This window comes from Molossus molossus, unplaced genomic scaffold, assembly GCF_014108415.1.
Source record: "Molossus molossus isolate mMolMol1 unplaced genomic scaffold, mMolMol1.p scaffold_m16_p_22, whole genome shotgun sequence".
In the NCBI taxonomy this organism is placed as follows: Eukaryota; Metazoa; Chordata; class Mammalia; order Chiroptera; family Molossidae; genus Molossus; species Molossus molossus.
The window spans coordinates 28,860,122-28,877,464 of NW_023425358.1; positions in this window are offsets into that span (position 1 = coordinate 28,860,122).

Here is a 17,343-nt window from a genome sequence, read left to right on the forward strand (position 1 = left end):
AAAAGGGGGGGAGGAACACAGAGAGAGAAACAACGATGTGAGAGAGACACATCGATTGGTTGCCACCCACATGACCCCAACTGGGGCCGGGGACAAACTGCAACTGAGGTACGTGCCCTTAGCGGGAACCGAACCCAGGACTCTCTGGTCCACGGGCTGACGATCTAACTGCTGAGCCAAACCGGCCAGGGCCAGCATTGGCATTTTAAAATAGCCTTCCAGGTTATGCTAATATTCAGCCAAAGTTAAACTATAGACTAAGCCGATCACAGCAACCCTAGGTCCCTGGGTGAGCATGTGACCCTGTTCTGCCCAATGAGATGTGAGGGGAAATGGGGGGAGGGCAGCTCTAGGAAACTTTGGTATTTTGCTGATCCTTGCTAAGGGTGATTTTTAGCCTCTCTTCCAGCGCCCAAATTCTCTCACTTCAAAGAGAAAGAGAGAAACGAAGACCAGGGTTACAAACTCACAAGTCTATAAGCAGCCGGGAAGTTAAGATACAAAGGAAGAGGGTTGGGTGGAACTATGCTCAGCCTCAAGGAGGCAGAGTTTGCAGATGGAAGGTTGAGGAAGAGAGGAATGTAGCAAGGAGATGTTGAACAGCTTCCAATCAGCAGCAGCAGGCTGGAGAACCTGACTTGGCAAATGGAACTAAAACCATGGTCACAGTTGGCCAGGCCTGGGTCACATGCTAGTGAGTACCCGGTATACGCATGAATGATGGGAAAGACATTTACCTCCCATCCAGCCTTGAGAATGGAACACTTCCTGAACATAGGAGAGATGTTCAGACGCTCGTGGCCAAAGGACCACAAATGTCCACTACACCAATATCCAGCCACTTGGGAGGCAGCCAAATGTTGCCAGATCTTCTAATTTTCCAAGAGAAACCAGAAATTTGGGGTTTGATGTGAAATTCCTGTATTTGAATGTTGGCAACTAGTTAAAAGAAAACAAAACTGCTGGCCAAAGAAAAATACTATAGGATCACTTTGGGACTTTTGATATCTCAAGGACAAATGATCAGGCAAAAGATATGGTAATTCCTTTTTACCTTTTAGACCTTCTGGAAGATTCAGGGCAGATCAAGCGGGTATCTCCATGTGGATTTGTGACAGGCACAAACTTTTCTTATATAATCAGAACCAGATTTGGAAATGCTTTAATAAAACATCAGGTCCCGGAGATGGCAGGATCAGAGGTAACAAACAAAATGACCAATGAAAGGCATTTGCTCTTGAAATTGAATTAGGGAAAGGGAGCCCTGGATTTTATTACTCTCAGCTTTGGGACAAACTTGGCTTTGGACACAGCACTTACTGCCTTCGTTTATTTTTAAGACTTGTTTTTATGAGAGAATGGTATGTGAGGCTATCTTTGGAAGATGCTGGCAGAAGAAAATCAAATTGGGTCTTTCTCGTGAACATGTTTATCCTGGTGAAATCATGTTTAAATGAAGAGCAAGGACTTGAGGAAGGAAAAACATCTCAAAGAACAAATTGAAGAGTGTGTGTTTAAGGGGAAGGACAATCTTTTTTGGTGACAATGGCAGAATCATTGACTGATAAGAAATTTAAGTCCTCGGATCTTTTGGGGCACTTGTATTCTTCAGCTACTCTGTCTTGTCAAAGTTCAGAAGTGCCCTACATCAGGGCTTAGGGAAATCCATTCATCAGTCCCTAACATTTAAGGATTGAATAACTGATGAATGGTTACTTATTGATTCCTGAATCTGATTCTCTTTAAGTTTGAGATTAAAAAGGTAACTCACATGAATTTGCTCCATGATACTCGGGCTCAAAAAAAATTCACATTTCTTAATTTTTGTAGATTAAATATATTTGGTCCCAGGTTCTCCACTGATCCTTTCTTAAGCCAAGGTAGTTTGGAAATTCAGTCCAGGGGGAGTTGGAAGTTGGGAGTTGGGTTTCTTCCCTTCCCTGGGGCCAATTAAGAAACCTAAAAGGCCCAGGCCGGTTTGGCTCAGAGGTTAGAGTGTTGGCCCCCCGACCAGAGAGTCCCGGGTTCGGTTCCTGCTAAGGGCACGTACCTTGGTTGCAGTTTGTCCCTGGCCCCGGTTGGGGCTGTGTGGGTGGTGACCAGTCAATGTGTCTCTCTCACATCGATGTTTCTCTCTCTCTCTCCCCCGTGTCTCCCTCCCGCTTTGTCTGAAGATAAAAATGCAAAATGTCCTCAGGTGAGGATTTAAAAAAGAAAAGAAACCTAAGAGGTTGTGGGGTAATAGACCAGAAAATGTGGAGGACTTTGTCTTCAGGTCTTTCTGTTGACCTGAAGTCTGTTGGAATAGATGCTCTTTGCACGACTGAAATGACCCCTCAGCTCTGCTGAGAACTGTGTCCTTTCCCTCAGGGTACGGCTCAGCCGCTCAGAACCTTTGCCATTGCTGCGGGTGGCACGGGGTTCCCAGTTTAGACTCTCCTGTGCCTCTGCTTCGAAGTCCTGCCTACTCCCCCTTCTCCCCTGCTACTCCCAGCATCAGCAGTGTGGACACCACTTGGGAGCTTCCTAGAAATGCCGTCTCTGGACTCAGGACGTCTGAATCACAGTCGCTCTCTGAGGTCTCCAGGCAGCTCCTGTGCACGTTTCCGTTGGAAGCCCCGGATGCCGCACGATGCACCTGTCATCCCTCCACCCTGCTCCTCACTGCGGTTCTGCACTCTTGTGTGGACTTGTCCGGGGAGCTGGGCCACTCCGCTCACACAGCGCTGCCACCGGCTTCCCTCTGCCGGCCCAGCATGTTGATAATTCAGCTCCAAATCCCAGAGAACCTGGGCCTCCAAGCTCCCCTGAGCTAGGCAAACCCAACACCCCAGGACTCTGTGAGGCTTAATTGCTTGGAGGGAAATCCCCTGTAGTGTTTGTGATGAGTCTAGAGTAGAAAATTTTTTTATCCTCACCCGAGGACATTTTTTTACATTTATCTTCAGATAGAGCGGGGGTGGGGGGGAGGAAGAGAGAGAGAGAAACATCCATGTGAGAGAGAGACATCAACTGGCTGCCACCCACACGACCCCAACCAGGGCCAGGGACAAACTGCAACCAAGGTACATGCCCTTAGCAGGAACCGAACCCGGAACTCTCTGGTCCTCGGGCCGACGCTCTAACCACTGAGCCAAACCGGCCAGGCAGTCCAGAGACTTTCTCAATCACATTATCCTGTCACACTAATAATAGGCCCTCCAGGCTGGTAAAATTAAAAAAATATATTTCTTCTTCTGGAATCTTTCCTGATTCTCTCTGCCTCGAGTCCAGCATCATTGCCCCGGACTGGACTCTCCGGAGTCATCATGATTGAAAAACAGAAAAAGGCATCCACGGGGAGGTGAGGAAAGTGTAGTCACACTCTCCGGGCTCTGTCTGGTCGGGTCCAGCCGTGGCCACGCTGCCTTGGGCCGGTGCAGCTGCAAAGGCAGAGGCAGAAAGCAGCTGGGCGTGTACCTGTTCTACAGTCTGTATGCAAAACAAGGGGCCGTGCACCTGCCCTGTGGGAGAGGGAGCGAGTGAGAACTAGATCTTAATGTTGGCGAAAGACTGCGGATTCCGAGGACGAATGGTAATAAGAAAATGCAAATTGCCATCATTATTTACGTGGCCTGGCCGAGTTACACAACACTGTATTATACAGTAGATGCTACACAAAGAACTGCTATTTATAGGCATTTCATCCCGTTCCTCCAATCCCCCTGAACCAACTCTTTCAAAGCATTTGGCCCAGGTTCAATGGCAATGGGATTAAAAAAACGTATATTTTAAATAAATGCAATGTGGAAAAATAAAGCAAGAGAGTAGTACTGAAAATCCATGATTTTCAGGCCTGCTCCAAGCCAACACGGAGGAGAGTTTTTTAATTTGAAGACAGTTTACAGGTTTCAAAGATGTAAATGGTCAAAATATCGTTTTACAGAATTTGATTTATGAGAAAGTGGTGTGTGTGTGTGTATGTGTGTGTGTGTGTGTGTGTGTGTGTAAAGGAGGCACCTTGAATCTTGTTCTAAACTGAAGAGACTTGGCAGATCTGCAGGAAATTAAATATCTAGCATGCTCAATATGAAGGTTGGACAATTGTGTCTTAACAAAGTCTTGAAATTGAAAGATCATTTAAGGTACAGATTTAAAAATATATTTTTTAACAAAAGCAAATTTCTTCCTCCAAGGGGTCTAATTAAAATTTTCTCAGCCTCATGGGAGTAGATTATTTTATACCCTCTGCTTTAATGTTTCTCCCTTAATTTCAGGGGTATTGGACAAAAACAACATATTCAATATGTCATATTTTGGCAAGTGTCAACCAGAACTGGCTTGTTAACTATGGGTTATTTTCAGTTTCATGCCAACTAATTAAAAATGTTTTCTTAATGCTACATTTAAATAAGTTCCTGTTTCTCATACAACTGATTTTCTTCTGTGCTCAGGTGATTTGAAATTATAATTGAGAATACACTTTGCAAAATTAACACATAAAAGGGCGTCATTGGAAGCGCTTCTCATCGCATGATTCCAAACGCCGTGGAAGTGGTTGGCGCGCGTGGAGAGTCACGGAACTTGTTCCACACACACGCATGTCAAAATCATCCATCTGCTTCACTCCAGGAAGGGTTTTGGTGGTAAGATCTTGGTGTACCCGTCTGTGGAGGACTTGGTGTGATAAAATTTGCAAAATCAAAATCGTGTTGTGTCTTTAAAAATAATTAGTGGGATTAGAAAGTTATTCCAAGACTGCAATATGGTATTATCAGAACAAGAACACCAGATAATGAATTCCTGTCTCCCCACGATCCTGTGGCCACTGGGGAGACGACCCCAGAGGTAATGCGCTCAGGGACTGTTTCCCCTGCTAAGGACCAGGTGAATTTAGGTGAAGCTTTAATATTAATCAAGTGAGACTGCACCTTCTCTCTTGAAATTGTAGATGCTGAAAAGTAACAGTGACAGCCAAACCCCTCCCTAGGTAAGTTTATGTTGGGAAAGGACCTTGACATGTTTAGTACAAGTGCTATAAACTATCGCAGTACTAGTACTAAACTATACCGATGTGTAGCAACTTAAACAGAACGAGTGCGGTGTATCTGGGTGAAGTGCCCGCGGTGGGTTGTCCCCAAAGGTGGCCGCCAGCAGTTCCCTCCCCCTGAGGGTGCGCAACCATGTCCTCAAGCAGTGCGGTCTGTTCCCCCACTCCTGGGATCCAGGCTGGCCTTCGACTTCCTCTGACCAATAGACGTGCTGCAAATTCTGCTCTGGGACTTCCGAGCTGAGACCTACAAGTTGCAACTTGAACTAGAGAGGAAACCATCTGCCATGTCACAAAGTCCAGGCGACCCGCTGGAGAAAGAGGCCGAAAGAGTTGCCTCCAGGAACCCAGCCAGAAAGGAGCCCCCGGGCGCAGTAGGGAGTGCAGCCAAGGGCTCGGGAAGGAAGGTCCCCGTGGGACACAGCCCCGTGGTGGGCCATTCGGCTGGGATCCTCCCGCCCCGCAGGCAGCCACCGCAGCGACACCACGTGGAACCCAGATGCCCTGGCCCTCTGGGCCCTGCTGGACCGAACTCATGAGCCAATGAAAGGACGGCCATCTGGAGTCATTCCTGAGGTGTGTGTCCTGTTAGGCAGCCACAGATAACTGATACAGGGACAGTTTTATAAAGCCTTACAGTTGGGCTTTACAAACTCTTAAAACTTTGTACAGGTTGAGAAGAGCCAGGTAGAATATTCATTAACCGAACCTGACACAACTGAAGAGAGTTTTTTAAAAGTTCTTTTTTTTTAAATCTTCACCCGAGGATATTTTTTCCTTTTATCTTCAGATAGAGTGGGAGGGAGAGAGAATGAGAGAGGGAAAGAAACATCGACACGAGAGACACATTGACTGGCTGCCTCCTGCGTGGCCCAACCAGGGCTGGGGACCGAACCACAACCGAGGCTCGTGCCCGCGACCAGAATCGAAGCCGGGGCTCTGGTGCCCGGGCTGAGGCTCCAACCGCTGAGCACACCGGCCAGGGCTAAAACGTTCTTTGGAACAAGCTTTGCGGCAGTGCTTATAAACGGTTTCCGCGGCTGATATTTCTGTCATGCAGAGTGATTTATTTATAAGTTAGTTAATGTGTAACCTTGATTAGAGTAGTGACAAAAGCAGTCACTTCAATACTTATCTAAGTTTGCCTCGCTATTATATAAATGAGGAATTCCAAGTAAGCTCGGAGTCAGTTATAATCCGGCCATCTGCAACAGCGTATCCAGGCTGCAACCATCACCTGTAGAAAGTACGCTGATGTACTTGTAGCAACAGAAATATGTACATGCATATGTACCTAGATCTGAGACCCACATACATTGAGCTAGGTCTAAAAAAGTTTTCAGCACATTAAAATTTTCATCTGAATGATAAATATGACTTGTAATATTAGTACTGAATGTTTATTTTTTCCTTATTGAATTTGTTGGAATGACATTATACAGGTTTTCAGGTACACAGTTCTATAACACGTCATCTGTGCGCTGTACTGTGTGTTCACCATCCTAAGTCAAGTCTCCCTCCATCACCGCTTACTCGCCGTTACCCCCTCTATCTCCCCCGACTGAATTGTTAAAAACTTGGCCACCCAGTGTTTTCCAGTTTGCCAGCATTTTGACAATGGGATGTGTGGAAATATTGCTAGATGTTTTGTCAACCTGAAGATTTTTTTTTTATCCTCACCTGAGAACATTTATGCATTTATTTTCAGATAGAGCAGGAGGGAGAGAGGGGGGAAGAGAGAGAAACATCAATGTGAGAGAGACACATCGAGTGGCTGCCACCCACACAACCCCAACCAGGGCCGGGGACAAACTGCACCTGAGGTACGGGCCCTTAGCGGAACCGAATCCGGGTCTCTCTGGTCCACGGGCCGACGCTCTGCCACTGAGCCAAACTAGCCAGGGCTGAAGATTTTTTTTTCATCTGCAAGATAGCTATAGAATTTTTTTTTTAGGAGAAGAGCAGTTAAATTAGCAGGTGACATATAGATCAAATACTGGCTCTATTTGGTGCCTGTGCACTGGACAATTCATAAAAGAATCGCTAGGAAAGGAGATGGAAAAGACCCAGTAAGAAGAGCCAAATACTAAGGAAAAAAAGAATAGTTCACACCTGAGAAATTATTAGCATAAGGTATTCTGTTCTATAATGTAACTGTTTAAGAGAGGAGAACAGGAGAAAAGGGGTAGATATACAGAGAATAAGAGGGGAACAAAGAGACCTTTTTAAAAAACAGGTTCATGCGCATGGAAGGAGGGAGAGATCTAAAAATGAGCCTACTGGTTTCTATTTTCCGCAGTGTTTTAGACTCGATAATCGAAAGACTTTCTGCATTTAATAGTCACCTGGAAGTGCTGGATAAAATATAACAAATGCCAGCCCTGGCCGGTTTGGCTCAGCAGTTAGAGCTTCGGCCTGTGGTCCAGAGAGACTCGGGTTCGGTTCCCGCTAAGGGCACGTACCTCGGTTGCAGTCTGTCCCTGGCCCTGGTTGGTTGTGCAGGTGGCAGCCACTCGATGTGTCCTTTTCACGTTGATGTTTCTCTCTCTCTCTCTCCCTCCCATTCTACCTGAACAAAAGATGAAGAAATGTCCTCAAGTGAGGATTAAAAAATATATATATAACAAATGCCAGAAAATAGGGACAATTTTCAGGAGTCAGGAAAAAAAACGTGAAAAACCAGAGTGGTCTGCATGGAGTGGGGGAGGGGATTGAGTTCTAATGGTCCCAAAGGAGAGGGGACAGAGCTTTGGGGGAATTGGAACTTCAGCCTTCACACAAACAAGGACCCTCAAAGAGTCCACCGTTAGGGAAAGGGGGGAGGGGAGATAACAAGGACACTTATCTGTCTCATGGTGGGCACCTGGTGGGAAAGAAATGCCAACTGAAGTTGTCACAGTAAGACTATACAGCCCTGGCCAGTCTTGCTCAGCAGTTAGAGCATCGGCCCACAGACCAAAGAGTCGAGTGTTCAGTTCTGGCCAAGGGCACGTATCTTGGTTGTGATTCATCCCCAGCCCTGGTCAAGGTTGTGCGGGAGGCAACCAGTCAATGTGTCTCTTTCACATTGATGTTTCTCTCTCTCTCTCCCCCTCCCACTCTATCTCAAGATATTTGGAAAAATATCCTCGGGTCAGGATAAAAAAAATAGGATAATACATAGATTTGGGGTTCAAATGTATAATGTGGGGCCCTAGGTGGTGTGGCTCAGTTGGTTGGAGCAGTGTCCTGTGCACCAGAAGGTTGTGGGTTCGATTTCTGGTCAGGGCACATGCCTAGGTTGTGGTTTGATCTTTAGTCAGTGGGGGCTCCAATTGGGGGGCCTCTCCCACATCAATGTTTCTCTCTCTCTCTCTCTTACTCCCTAAGAGCAATTAAAAATATATATGTACTATGGGAAACCCCCAAGCCAATAAATTAGCTAAACACAGACTCTGGCAGTTCAACATTTCAACCTAGTCCTATAGGAGTCCCACAAACAAATCTCTACGCGTTCAAAATGACAGAACACATGGAAGCCATTCACCATGAGCAAGGGACAACAGAAACAACAAACAACAAGCTCAGACTCTGCTCGCTCCAGATAATTGGATTAGTAGAGGCTCATTTAAAATTGGATTACAATGATTAAAGCCACTAAAAAACACCGAGAAAAGAGCAACTCTTACAATGGACAAGGTACTTTTGAAAGAGAAACTAGGACACCTTTATTTCAGTAAAGGATTTTCTTTCTTCTCATTGTGAGCGGAACGAAATATTCAACATGAGACTGCACCTACGTATTTTGTGTATTAACCAGAAGCAGTGAAATTTCCCCGTGAGTCACTCATCATCACTCATTCAGCAAACATTTACTGACACCTGCAACGTGCCACTGACTGTGTTTGCCCTGGGGGCAGAGCAGGGAAAGGAGACAGACCCTCCAGTGGGGCAGAGAGAGCTGCAGGCAAAACTGACATGGAGTATGTTCATCACAAGTGCGATGCATGGAACCAGGGTGAAGGAAAGGAAAGGAAGACCAGCTTGGGAGGGGCCGAGGAGGACCTGAAGGAAATGATGTGTCAGCAGAGACTCAAAAAAAAAAAAAGAGAAGAACTTACCCTGATGATGAGGGAGTAGAGAAAGCTGTTCAGGCAGAGAAGAGAGCGTGTTGGAAGGCCTGCATCCCAGACAGGCTGGTGCAGTCGAGAGCCGAGAGAAGACCACAGAAGCCAGGTGAAGATTGTATTGATTTTAGGGAGAAAGGAAGGGAGAGGGGGAGAGAGAGAGAGATAGAAACATCGATGAGAGAGAACATCAATTGGCCGCCTCTTGCATGTCCCCCACTGGGGACTGGACCCACAATCTGGGCATGTGCTCTGACCGGGAATCGAACCCGCGACCTCTTGGTGCATGTGTCAGTGCTCAATCACTGAGCCATACGGGCCGGGCCCAAGCATTTTGGATTGGGATTTATCCTGCAGGCATTGGGAAATTTATGAGTGGAGGGGTCTTCCAATTTAGGCATTTGAATTGTCATTGTGGGTATCAGGAGCCAGATGGTTTACTACAAGGTAGACCTGTCATTCCTCAAGGTGGTTATAAACAGAACTTGGACTGCAAAAGAAAGTTCCTCTCCTGCAAATTTTTGGGGAAAAACACTTGAAACAATTTTGATGAGCATCAGTGAAACAGTTAAGAGAAAGTAAGCTTGGAAGTATAGCCACTGTGCACTTCTACATGGAAACACCATGAGAATAATATGTAGAACATGCTTCCATTTTTTTTTTTTTTTATCCTCACCCGAGGGTGTTTTTCCATTTTTTGTACAGATAGAGTGGGAGGGAAAGAGAGGAAGGGAGAGAGAGAGAGAAACATCTACGTGAAAGGGACACATCGAGTGGCTGCCACCTGCACGACCAACCAGGGCCGGGGACAAACTGCAACCGAAGTACGTGCCCTTAGCGGGAACCGAACCCGGGTCTCTCCAGACCGCAGGCCGACGCTCTAACCGCTGAGCCAAACCGGCCAGGGCCATGCTTCCATTTTTAAAAGATAGAAACAAAACCTAAAATTGTCCCTGTGTGTGTGCGTGTGCGTGTGTGTGCGCGCGCACGAAGGCAAAAATATATTAATATGAAAAAAAGTCGGAACGACCTTCCAGGCTCTTGTTCTTCGGGTTCCGATTGTGGGTAGTCGGGGAAACCTGTAACAGTGATACTTCCTATTTTCAGATTCATTGCTGATTGTCTAAGGGGATGCAAAAGGAGAAAAATTTTAAATTACTCTAAGGTCATAGTCATGACCCCCTCACTGGAAATTGAGCTCCCTCGAAGTAAACCACATGTTTTATTCATCTTTGAATTTCTCCAGTGCCTGGCACATAAATGCCCGATAAGTTTATTAAAGTTGAGATTGAGAATATGGGAATTTGGGAATGCCCTACGGGTTGTGTGGGAACTGGCAAGAAATTACTTTTCTAGGAGTTAAATTCAACAAATATTTATTGAGCCTTTGTCATGTGCCACCCTGAGCTGGCATGTAGGGTCAGGGGAGGTGGTTGTATTTACCAGCCCTTTGCACAGGTGCTGATTCCTAACTCTTCAAACTCTGTCTCAGCATTTCTACTACCCCTTAGCAGAAACCCATTTGAGAGGGAAGGGCAGAGCCTTTGAGACTGTAGACAGCTATTTAAGTGTCCTTGTTTTTTTAAAAAAACAAAAAAAAGTAAACATTTTTCTTAAAAAATAAAGATTACTGGTACTTTATCCCTAATCTTTTCACCAGTACATTTTTACCAGTACATCCTTTGTTTAGAATAGAAATAAAATCAAGAATCTGATTTAGATTTGGGGATCACACATCCTGCCCATTATTTAAAGCTTTGTCTGCAAAAAAGGAAAGGAAGTCTAATTGCACTGGTAATTTTATGGATACAGGAAGCAGTTTGCCTTGTTTAGGTATTAGCCAGTTGAGCTAAGGAATAGAGCCCTCATAGGAGAGTACAGTGGTGGTCTCATCAGACAAAGAGAAAAAGGGCATAGAAATTCATCCTTTGGAGGGCCCACTATTTGTTCATATGCAAGGATATTTTATTACATGATTCAAGATATTTGAGTTTTGTTTTTTTAAAAAACAAAACATTGTGGAATCTTCAATTAAAAATAGCCCACTGGGAGATACATTTCTTTTCTCTTCCTCTGGCTAAAAGACAATAAAGAGTAAAAAAGTATTAACCCACAAGGACAAAGAGAATGGGAGGAGAGACAACTGTGGATGAGAGATTTCAACAAATATTGGAAGACAAAGGTTGTTGGGGGGATTTGCAGTTAAACATGGCAGGCTAAATGCCCCACATTTGTCTTTGCTTCTTCCAGAAACCCCACTAAAACAATATTAAGGAATAAAAAAGGTATGTGTTGGACACAGATGCACCACACCTGAAGGGAAAGTGGTCACCGGCTTTCCAATCTAGCAATCTATACCCAGCCAAACTACCACTGAAGAGTAAGATTAGAGCAAAGATATTTTTCAGGCATGTAGACACTTTAAAAAATTACCTCCCATTTATTCTCTTTTAGTAAGATTTTGGAAATGTGAGCCAATGAAATGAAAGAGTAAAGTAAGAAAGAATAATCTAAGACTGTTGAAGAACAGATTCAAAATGGGTGAGAGGCAAAGGGAATTCTGAGGACAAATGGCAAAGAGATGATTCAAAATGACAGCTGTGCCTAAGGCTCTACAGAGCATCTTGTCCAGATTGGAGCAAGAAAATGGAGACTCTGGGAGGAAGTCTCCAGGAAAAAATAGGAAATTGATTCTTTGAATATAGAGAAAATATTGATAAGCCTGTAGCAGACATGGAGAACTTGGAAAAATACTTAGAAACAATACTTAAAAATTAAGAGAAATAAAAAGACAAGTCAATTAGTATTTACATGGTTACAATGTAAACATTTCCCACTGGGAATTGCTGTGTGATGATGTTGGAGAGATAGAAGGGGGGAAAGTAAGGAGTGTTAGGGTAAGAGAAATGAGCCAGTAGACATTCTAAAATGGATAAACCAAGAAACTGCAGTATCAATTTCTTATTTAGAAGGATGGTGACATGTACCACAACCAAAAAGGAATAAGGTTTGAGGGTAGTTACCTCTGGGGAATAGAACAAGAAAGGGAAGATGGGGAAGAGTAGAAAACAAGGTCTTTAAAATTAGGTGCTTTTCCACTATATCGTTTGTTTCTTTTAACTTTTTTTCCTTTGTTGATTTTAGAGAAAAAGGAAGGGAGAGGGAGAGAGAGAAACATCGATGGGAGAGAACATCGATTGGCTGCCTCCTGTATGCCCCCCACTGGGGATCAGGCCCACAACCTGGGCATATGCCCTGACCAGGAATTGAACTGGTGACCTCTTGGTGCGTGGGTCGATGCTCAATCACTGAGCCATACCGGTCGGGCTCCAATATATTGTTTTGAATACCTCATTTAATACTTTGAAGATAGTAATATATACTATAACACATTTGACTATAGTAATAACTAAGTAAATGATATTTTGAAATTTAAATAATTAATTGAAATTTGCTTTTTTGCACTTTTAGGAAGAGTCAGAATCTTATGAAATGGAAGACCTGACGAAGTATTCTCAGCACAGTGGTCTAACAGATAGACTCCGGAGTTTGACTCTTTGGAGCTTTTTAGCCTAAACTCTGCCACATGAGATGTAACCTTAGACAAATCTTTGAGCCTTGATTTTTCTTGCCAATAGAATGAGGATACCAACAATACCCACGTCATAGGAATGATTTGAAAGTTAAATGGAATAAAAATAACAACTAGGGAACTATGCTAAGCACTGTCTACATATTATCTTAATGAATCTTCATAATCGACAAATTTTGTGAAGAGCATACTTATCGCAATGTCTAATTGTTTAATTATTAATTGTTTAATAAACATGGAAGTTTTTTTGTTAGTATTTTTACAGAATAAAGATGACTAGGAGAAACAGAATGAAAAAAGACAAACTCAGTAACATTCTTCTTATTCTGAGACCACATTTGCAATATCCTTTGTACTCCTACTGCAAAGTCTTGAACATGAAAAAAGAAGAAAACATTTCCCAGGCCATCAAAATTCTGTTCAAAATAGACACTATTTGGCTTACCACTGCATAGTGTGTGTTTTTTTTTTTAATCCTCACCCGAGGACACTTGTATTTATCTTCAGAAAGAGCGAGTGGGAGAGAGGGAGGAAGAGAGAGAGAGAAGCATCGACGTGAGAGAGACACATCGACTGGCTGCCACCCACACAACCCCCACTGGGGTGGGGGACAAACCACAACCGAGGTACGTGCCCTTAGCGGGAACCAAACCTGGGTCTCTCTGGTCTATGGGCTGACACTCTAACCACTGAGCCAAACCGGCCAGGGCTGCCTTGTTTGTTTCTTTAATGTGGTAAAATATACTTAACATAAACTCGAGCATTTTAACTCTTTCTGAGTGTACAGTTAGTGGCATTAAGTGCATTCACAGCATTCATCTCCAGATGTTTTCATCCTCCCAAACTGACACTGTGTTCATTAAACACCAACCCCCACTGTCCCCTCCCCCAGCCCCTGGGGACCACAATTCCACTTTCTGCCTCTAGAATCTGACCATGCCAGCTGTCTCATATAAGTGGCAGTTTTTGTGTTTGTGTGTCTAAGTTAGATAAACTCAGCATATTGTTTTCAAGGGTCATCCATGTTGTAGCATGTATCAGTATTTCACCTTTTCACAACCAAATAATATTCCATTGCATGTACATACCACATTTCGTTCATCTATTCATCCACTGATGGACACTTGGCTTCTTTCTGCCTCTTGGCTATTACGAAGAATACTGCTGTGGACAGTCATGTACTTGTTGTCAATTCTTTGGGGTATACACCCCGAAGTGGAATTGCTGGATCATATGGTAATTCTATGTTTAGTTTCTGAGGAACCACCGTACTGGTTTCCACAGCAGCTGTACTATTTTACATTCCCACCAGCTAGGCACAAGGGTTCTGGCTTCTCCACATCGTTATCAACACTTGTGGTTTTGCACGTACCTTGTGCCCATGTAGAAGAGATTCTGTTGCAGATTTTTTTTAGAGATGGAGTTGCTGGGTCAAAGGGTATATACCCTCCAGAAGGGTTGTACCAATGTACATTTCCACCAGGAGTGCTTACTGGCCATAGTCTCACCAACTTTAGATAATATTGCCCTTTTTAATATTTGCTATGCTGATGGGCAAAAAAAATCTCATTGTGTACATTTGTGGGGTTTTTTTTTTTATTATGTTGGAGCATCTTTTTGCATTATTGGCTATCCACGTACTTTTGCTATGATTTAATCAGTTCTCTATTGGTGGATGTTTAGCTTGGTTATCAGCTCAGTGTGTATATGAAATGACCAAACAGGAGGTGAATATGGGGAGCTGTTTGAAATGCGTCCAACGACAATAAAATGACTGCAGAGACATTCAAAAATGATAACCCTGAGTCATCAAGTAGTTACACTGTACTTAGGAAGTAGAATAGTGTTTTACAAAGAGTTCTATCAAAAATGGTTAAAAATATGAAGTCTTGGTCATTTTTAAAAGCTACCAATTACTGAACATCAACCATGTGCCATCCTCTATTAAGGTTTTTTTTTATACATCATTTTATTTCCTCATGGCTTGGCTAAGTATCTCTTCACTTTATATTGTAGAAAGGAAGGCTTCCAGAGACTTACCCAAGGTCACAAGGCCTAGGACCTGCGTGGGCAGCTGGATCCTAATCCAAACCTGCCCGACACCTGCACCTTTTGAAAGTGGCATCTGAGCGAGGTCCCGGGGACGCCTGGAGTCGGTGTGAACCACGCCCACCTGAGGCTTTTTGTTGTTGTTGTTCTTGGTTTTCACAAATCCAGACTCACTCAACTTTCAGAAGACTTGATTGCAGTTCTGCACAGAGCGTGCGCCGCGACTCGCTGACTTCAGGCGGTGCGTCCCCCTTCCAGCCGCTCCATCAAGGAGAGCGTCTCCCGGTGGCATCCGGCTCTCACGCCTCTCCGGCCCTTGCCCAGGCTTCTGTTTTAACCAAGATGCCGCCGCAGATCCAGAGCTTCAGCAGGTGACAATGTGTAGGTAAAATTTAATAACATTATTATTTTTTTAAAAATAATATTTACGTTTGCAGTTATCTAATTATGGCAAGCTAATTTAGTTTTCATTGGCACTAATGAGATAAATTTCCCTTTTAAAATAAACTTACTTTGGTAAAAATAGTCATTTTACAGAAGATTCTAAGCATACGCTGTTACAGGCTGTAGAACACTGTAATGGGACACGGCTGGGAATGCACGTAGCATCCGAAGGACGTTTGGAGCGCCCGCTTGACTGACGGGGGCTACACAGGTGTCACTAGTCCCCGGCTCTTCCCACCGTCCTGACTTTAGGGCACCTCACGATGCTCACACGAGATGCTGGTTAAAATGCAGAAGCCTGGGCTTGAACCCCAGAGAGCCCTGGTAGGCCTGCGGTGGGACCTGGGATTTTCCAGTTTTGATAAGCTACCCGGGCGGGTCTGACGCACCTGGACAGCACATGGCACTCGCAGAAATTGTGAACTGGGCCGCCCGCTTTAACCCCGAATAGATGCTAAAACAGACGGGTGTGAAGGGCACACGTGTGTCTGCGGATCGCGCCTTTGCCTGGCGTTAGTTACGCAGTGGCTTCTGCTTCCAGAGGCGGCGGCAGCTAATTTCCATGCTGAGCGATGTGATCCTCAGTACAGCCCTAGGCAGCAGGTACCCTCACGACGCTCCTCTTACAGGCCAGGACGCCCCGACACAGGCAGGCGAAACCCCTCCCTTGCGGGCCGGGAGGCGGCAGAGCTGGGACGGGAGCCTGGCCGGCTGGCTCAGAGCCAGCTCTCACCTGCAGCGTCTGCCTGTGCCCTGCAGCTCTCTCTGTGGTGCTGAAGGCTCATCGCCCTCCACAGCCCCACCGTCTTGCCGTTCCATCAGGAAACCTGATTCTATCGTCAGAAATCAATCGCTATCTGAATCGAACGAATCGATGACTAAGTTACACGTCCCAGGGCTGGGGACTACTAGTCTTCTAGCTCAACTGAAACCGAGGGCTAGGTCTGTCTTTCAAAAAAGCCAACGTTTGTGCTTCCAAAGGCCAAAAAAAAAGTGTTCTACATGTACCAAGAAAACAAACCGATTTATCTGATTCTGTGCACAAACGCACAAGACAGGGGAAAACCTGTGATCCACCCCACTCAGCATTTCTAATCCCCCCCCCCCACTTCATCAAAGAAAAGGAAAGTCCAAAAATTGTCGAGGAGACTTGTAAAGGGCCTTCAGTTCCATTTTCTAAACTCGAATACAAAAAGAAGCTCAATAAACTCAGGGTCTGTGCCTTTCACAAGGCAACCAAATTCTGGGTGACTTGGGGCTCACTGGGGACCGAGGTGGGCAATCTCATTCACTCACTGTTAGCCCCCCCCCCCCGCAGGTGCTGGAAGGTGAACCTGCACAGCTGCACAGCGGCACAGGCGAGCGCAGACAGCTGTGGTGGGTGTGAGGAGCAGGAGGCTGCTCTTGCCTTTCCTGGCCAGACAGATGGCCCACGTGGGAGCTGGGAGGCAGGTGTGGGCTCCCTCTCCAACCCGGGTACAGCCAACCCCGAGAAAGGTCTGCACCAGGGTAGGTAGCTCGCCTTGGATATGTCCAGGCTACAGAACAGGTTTCGTTTTTCCTGCCCGCAGATGCTTTCTGGTCCTGTCGAAGAGAGCCCAGAAGCAGGAATGCGCGGAGGACTCCGGCCAGCATGTAGCAGTCGCGTCACAGTTGCACTTTGGAAAGGGGTGATCACTTTGAACACTGCACACGCTCTCATGTGACAAACCGTTAAGACTCCAGCCCACATAAACAGCATGTGTTCTTTATCTGATCGCTCCCTTGAGCTCTGGCTCTCTGTAGACTAAAGCCCGTCACACCCAGGACACCAACGGGGGGGTGGGGCAACCCCTAGGATATAAGGTGCTTTAGAAGCTGTTTTTGATAATGAAGCAATGGACTCCCCTCCAAAAACAATAGATGTTTTATTCATATGTTCCTTGTATCCATCAAGATGACCACTGGGCAGCCAAAGATAGTGAATGCTTATAAGGGTAGACACCGACAACCAACCAATATTTTAGTAAACACTAGAAAGATTCTCAGCTTGCGTACAGTTTGACCTGTGACATCTGTGGCCAATGAAGGGCGATTCTCTAAAACAGTGGCTCTCAACCTGTGGGTGCGACCCCTTTGGGGGT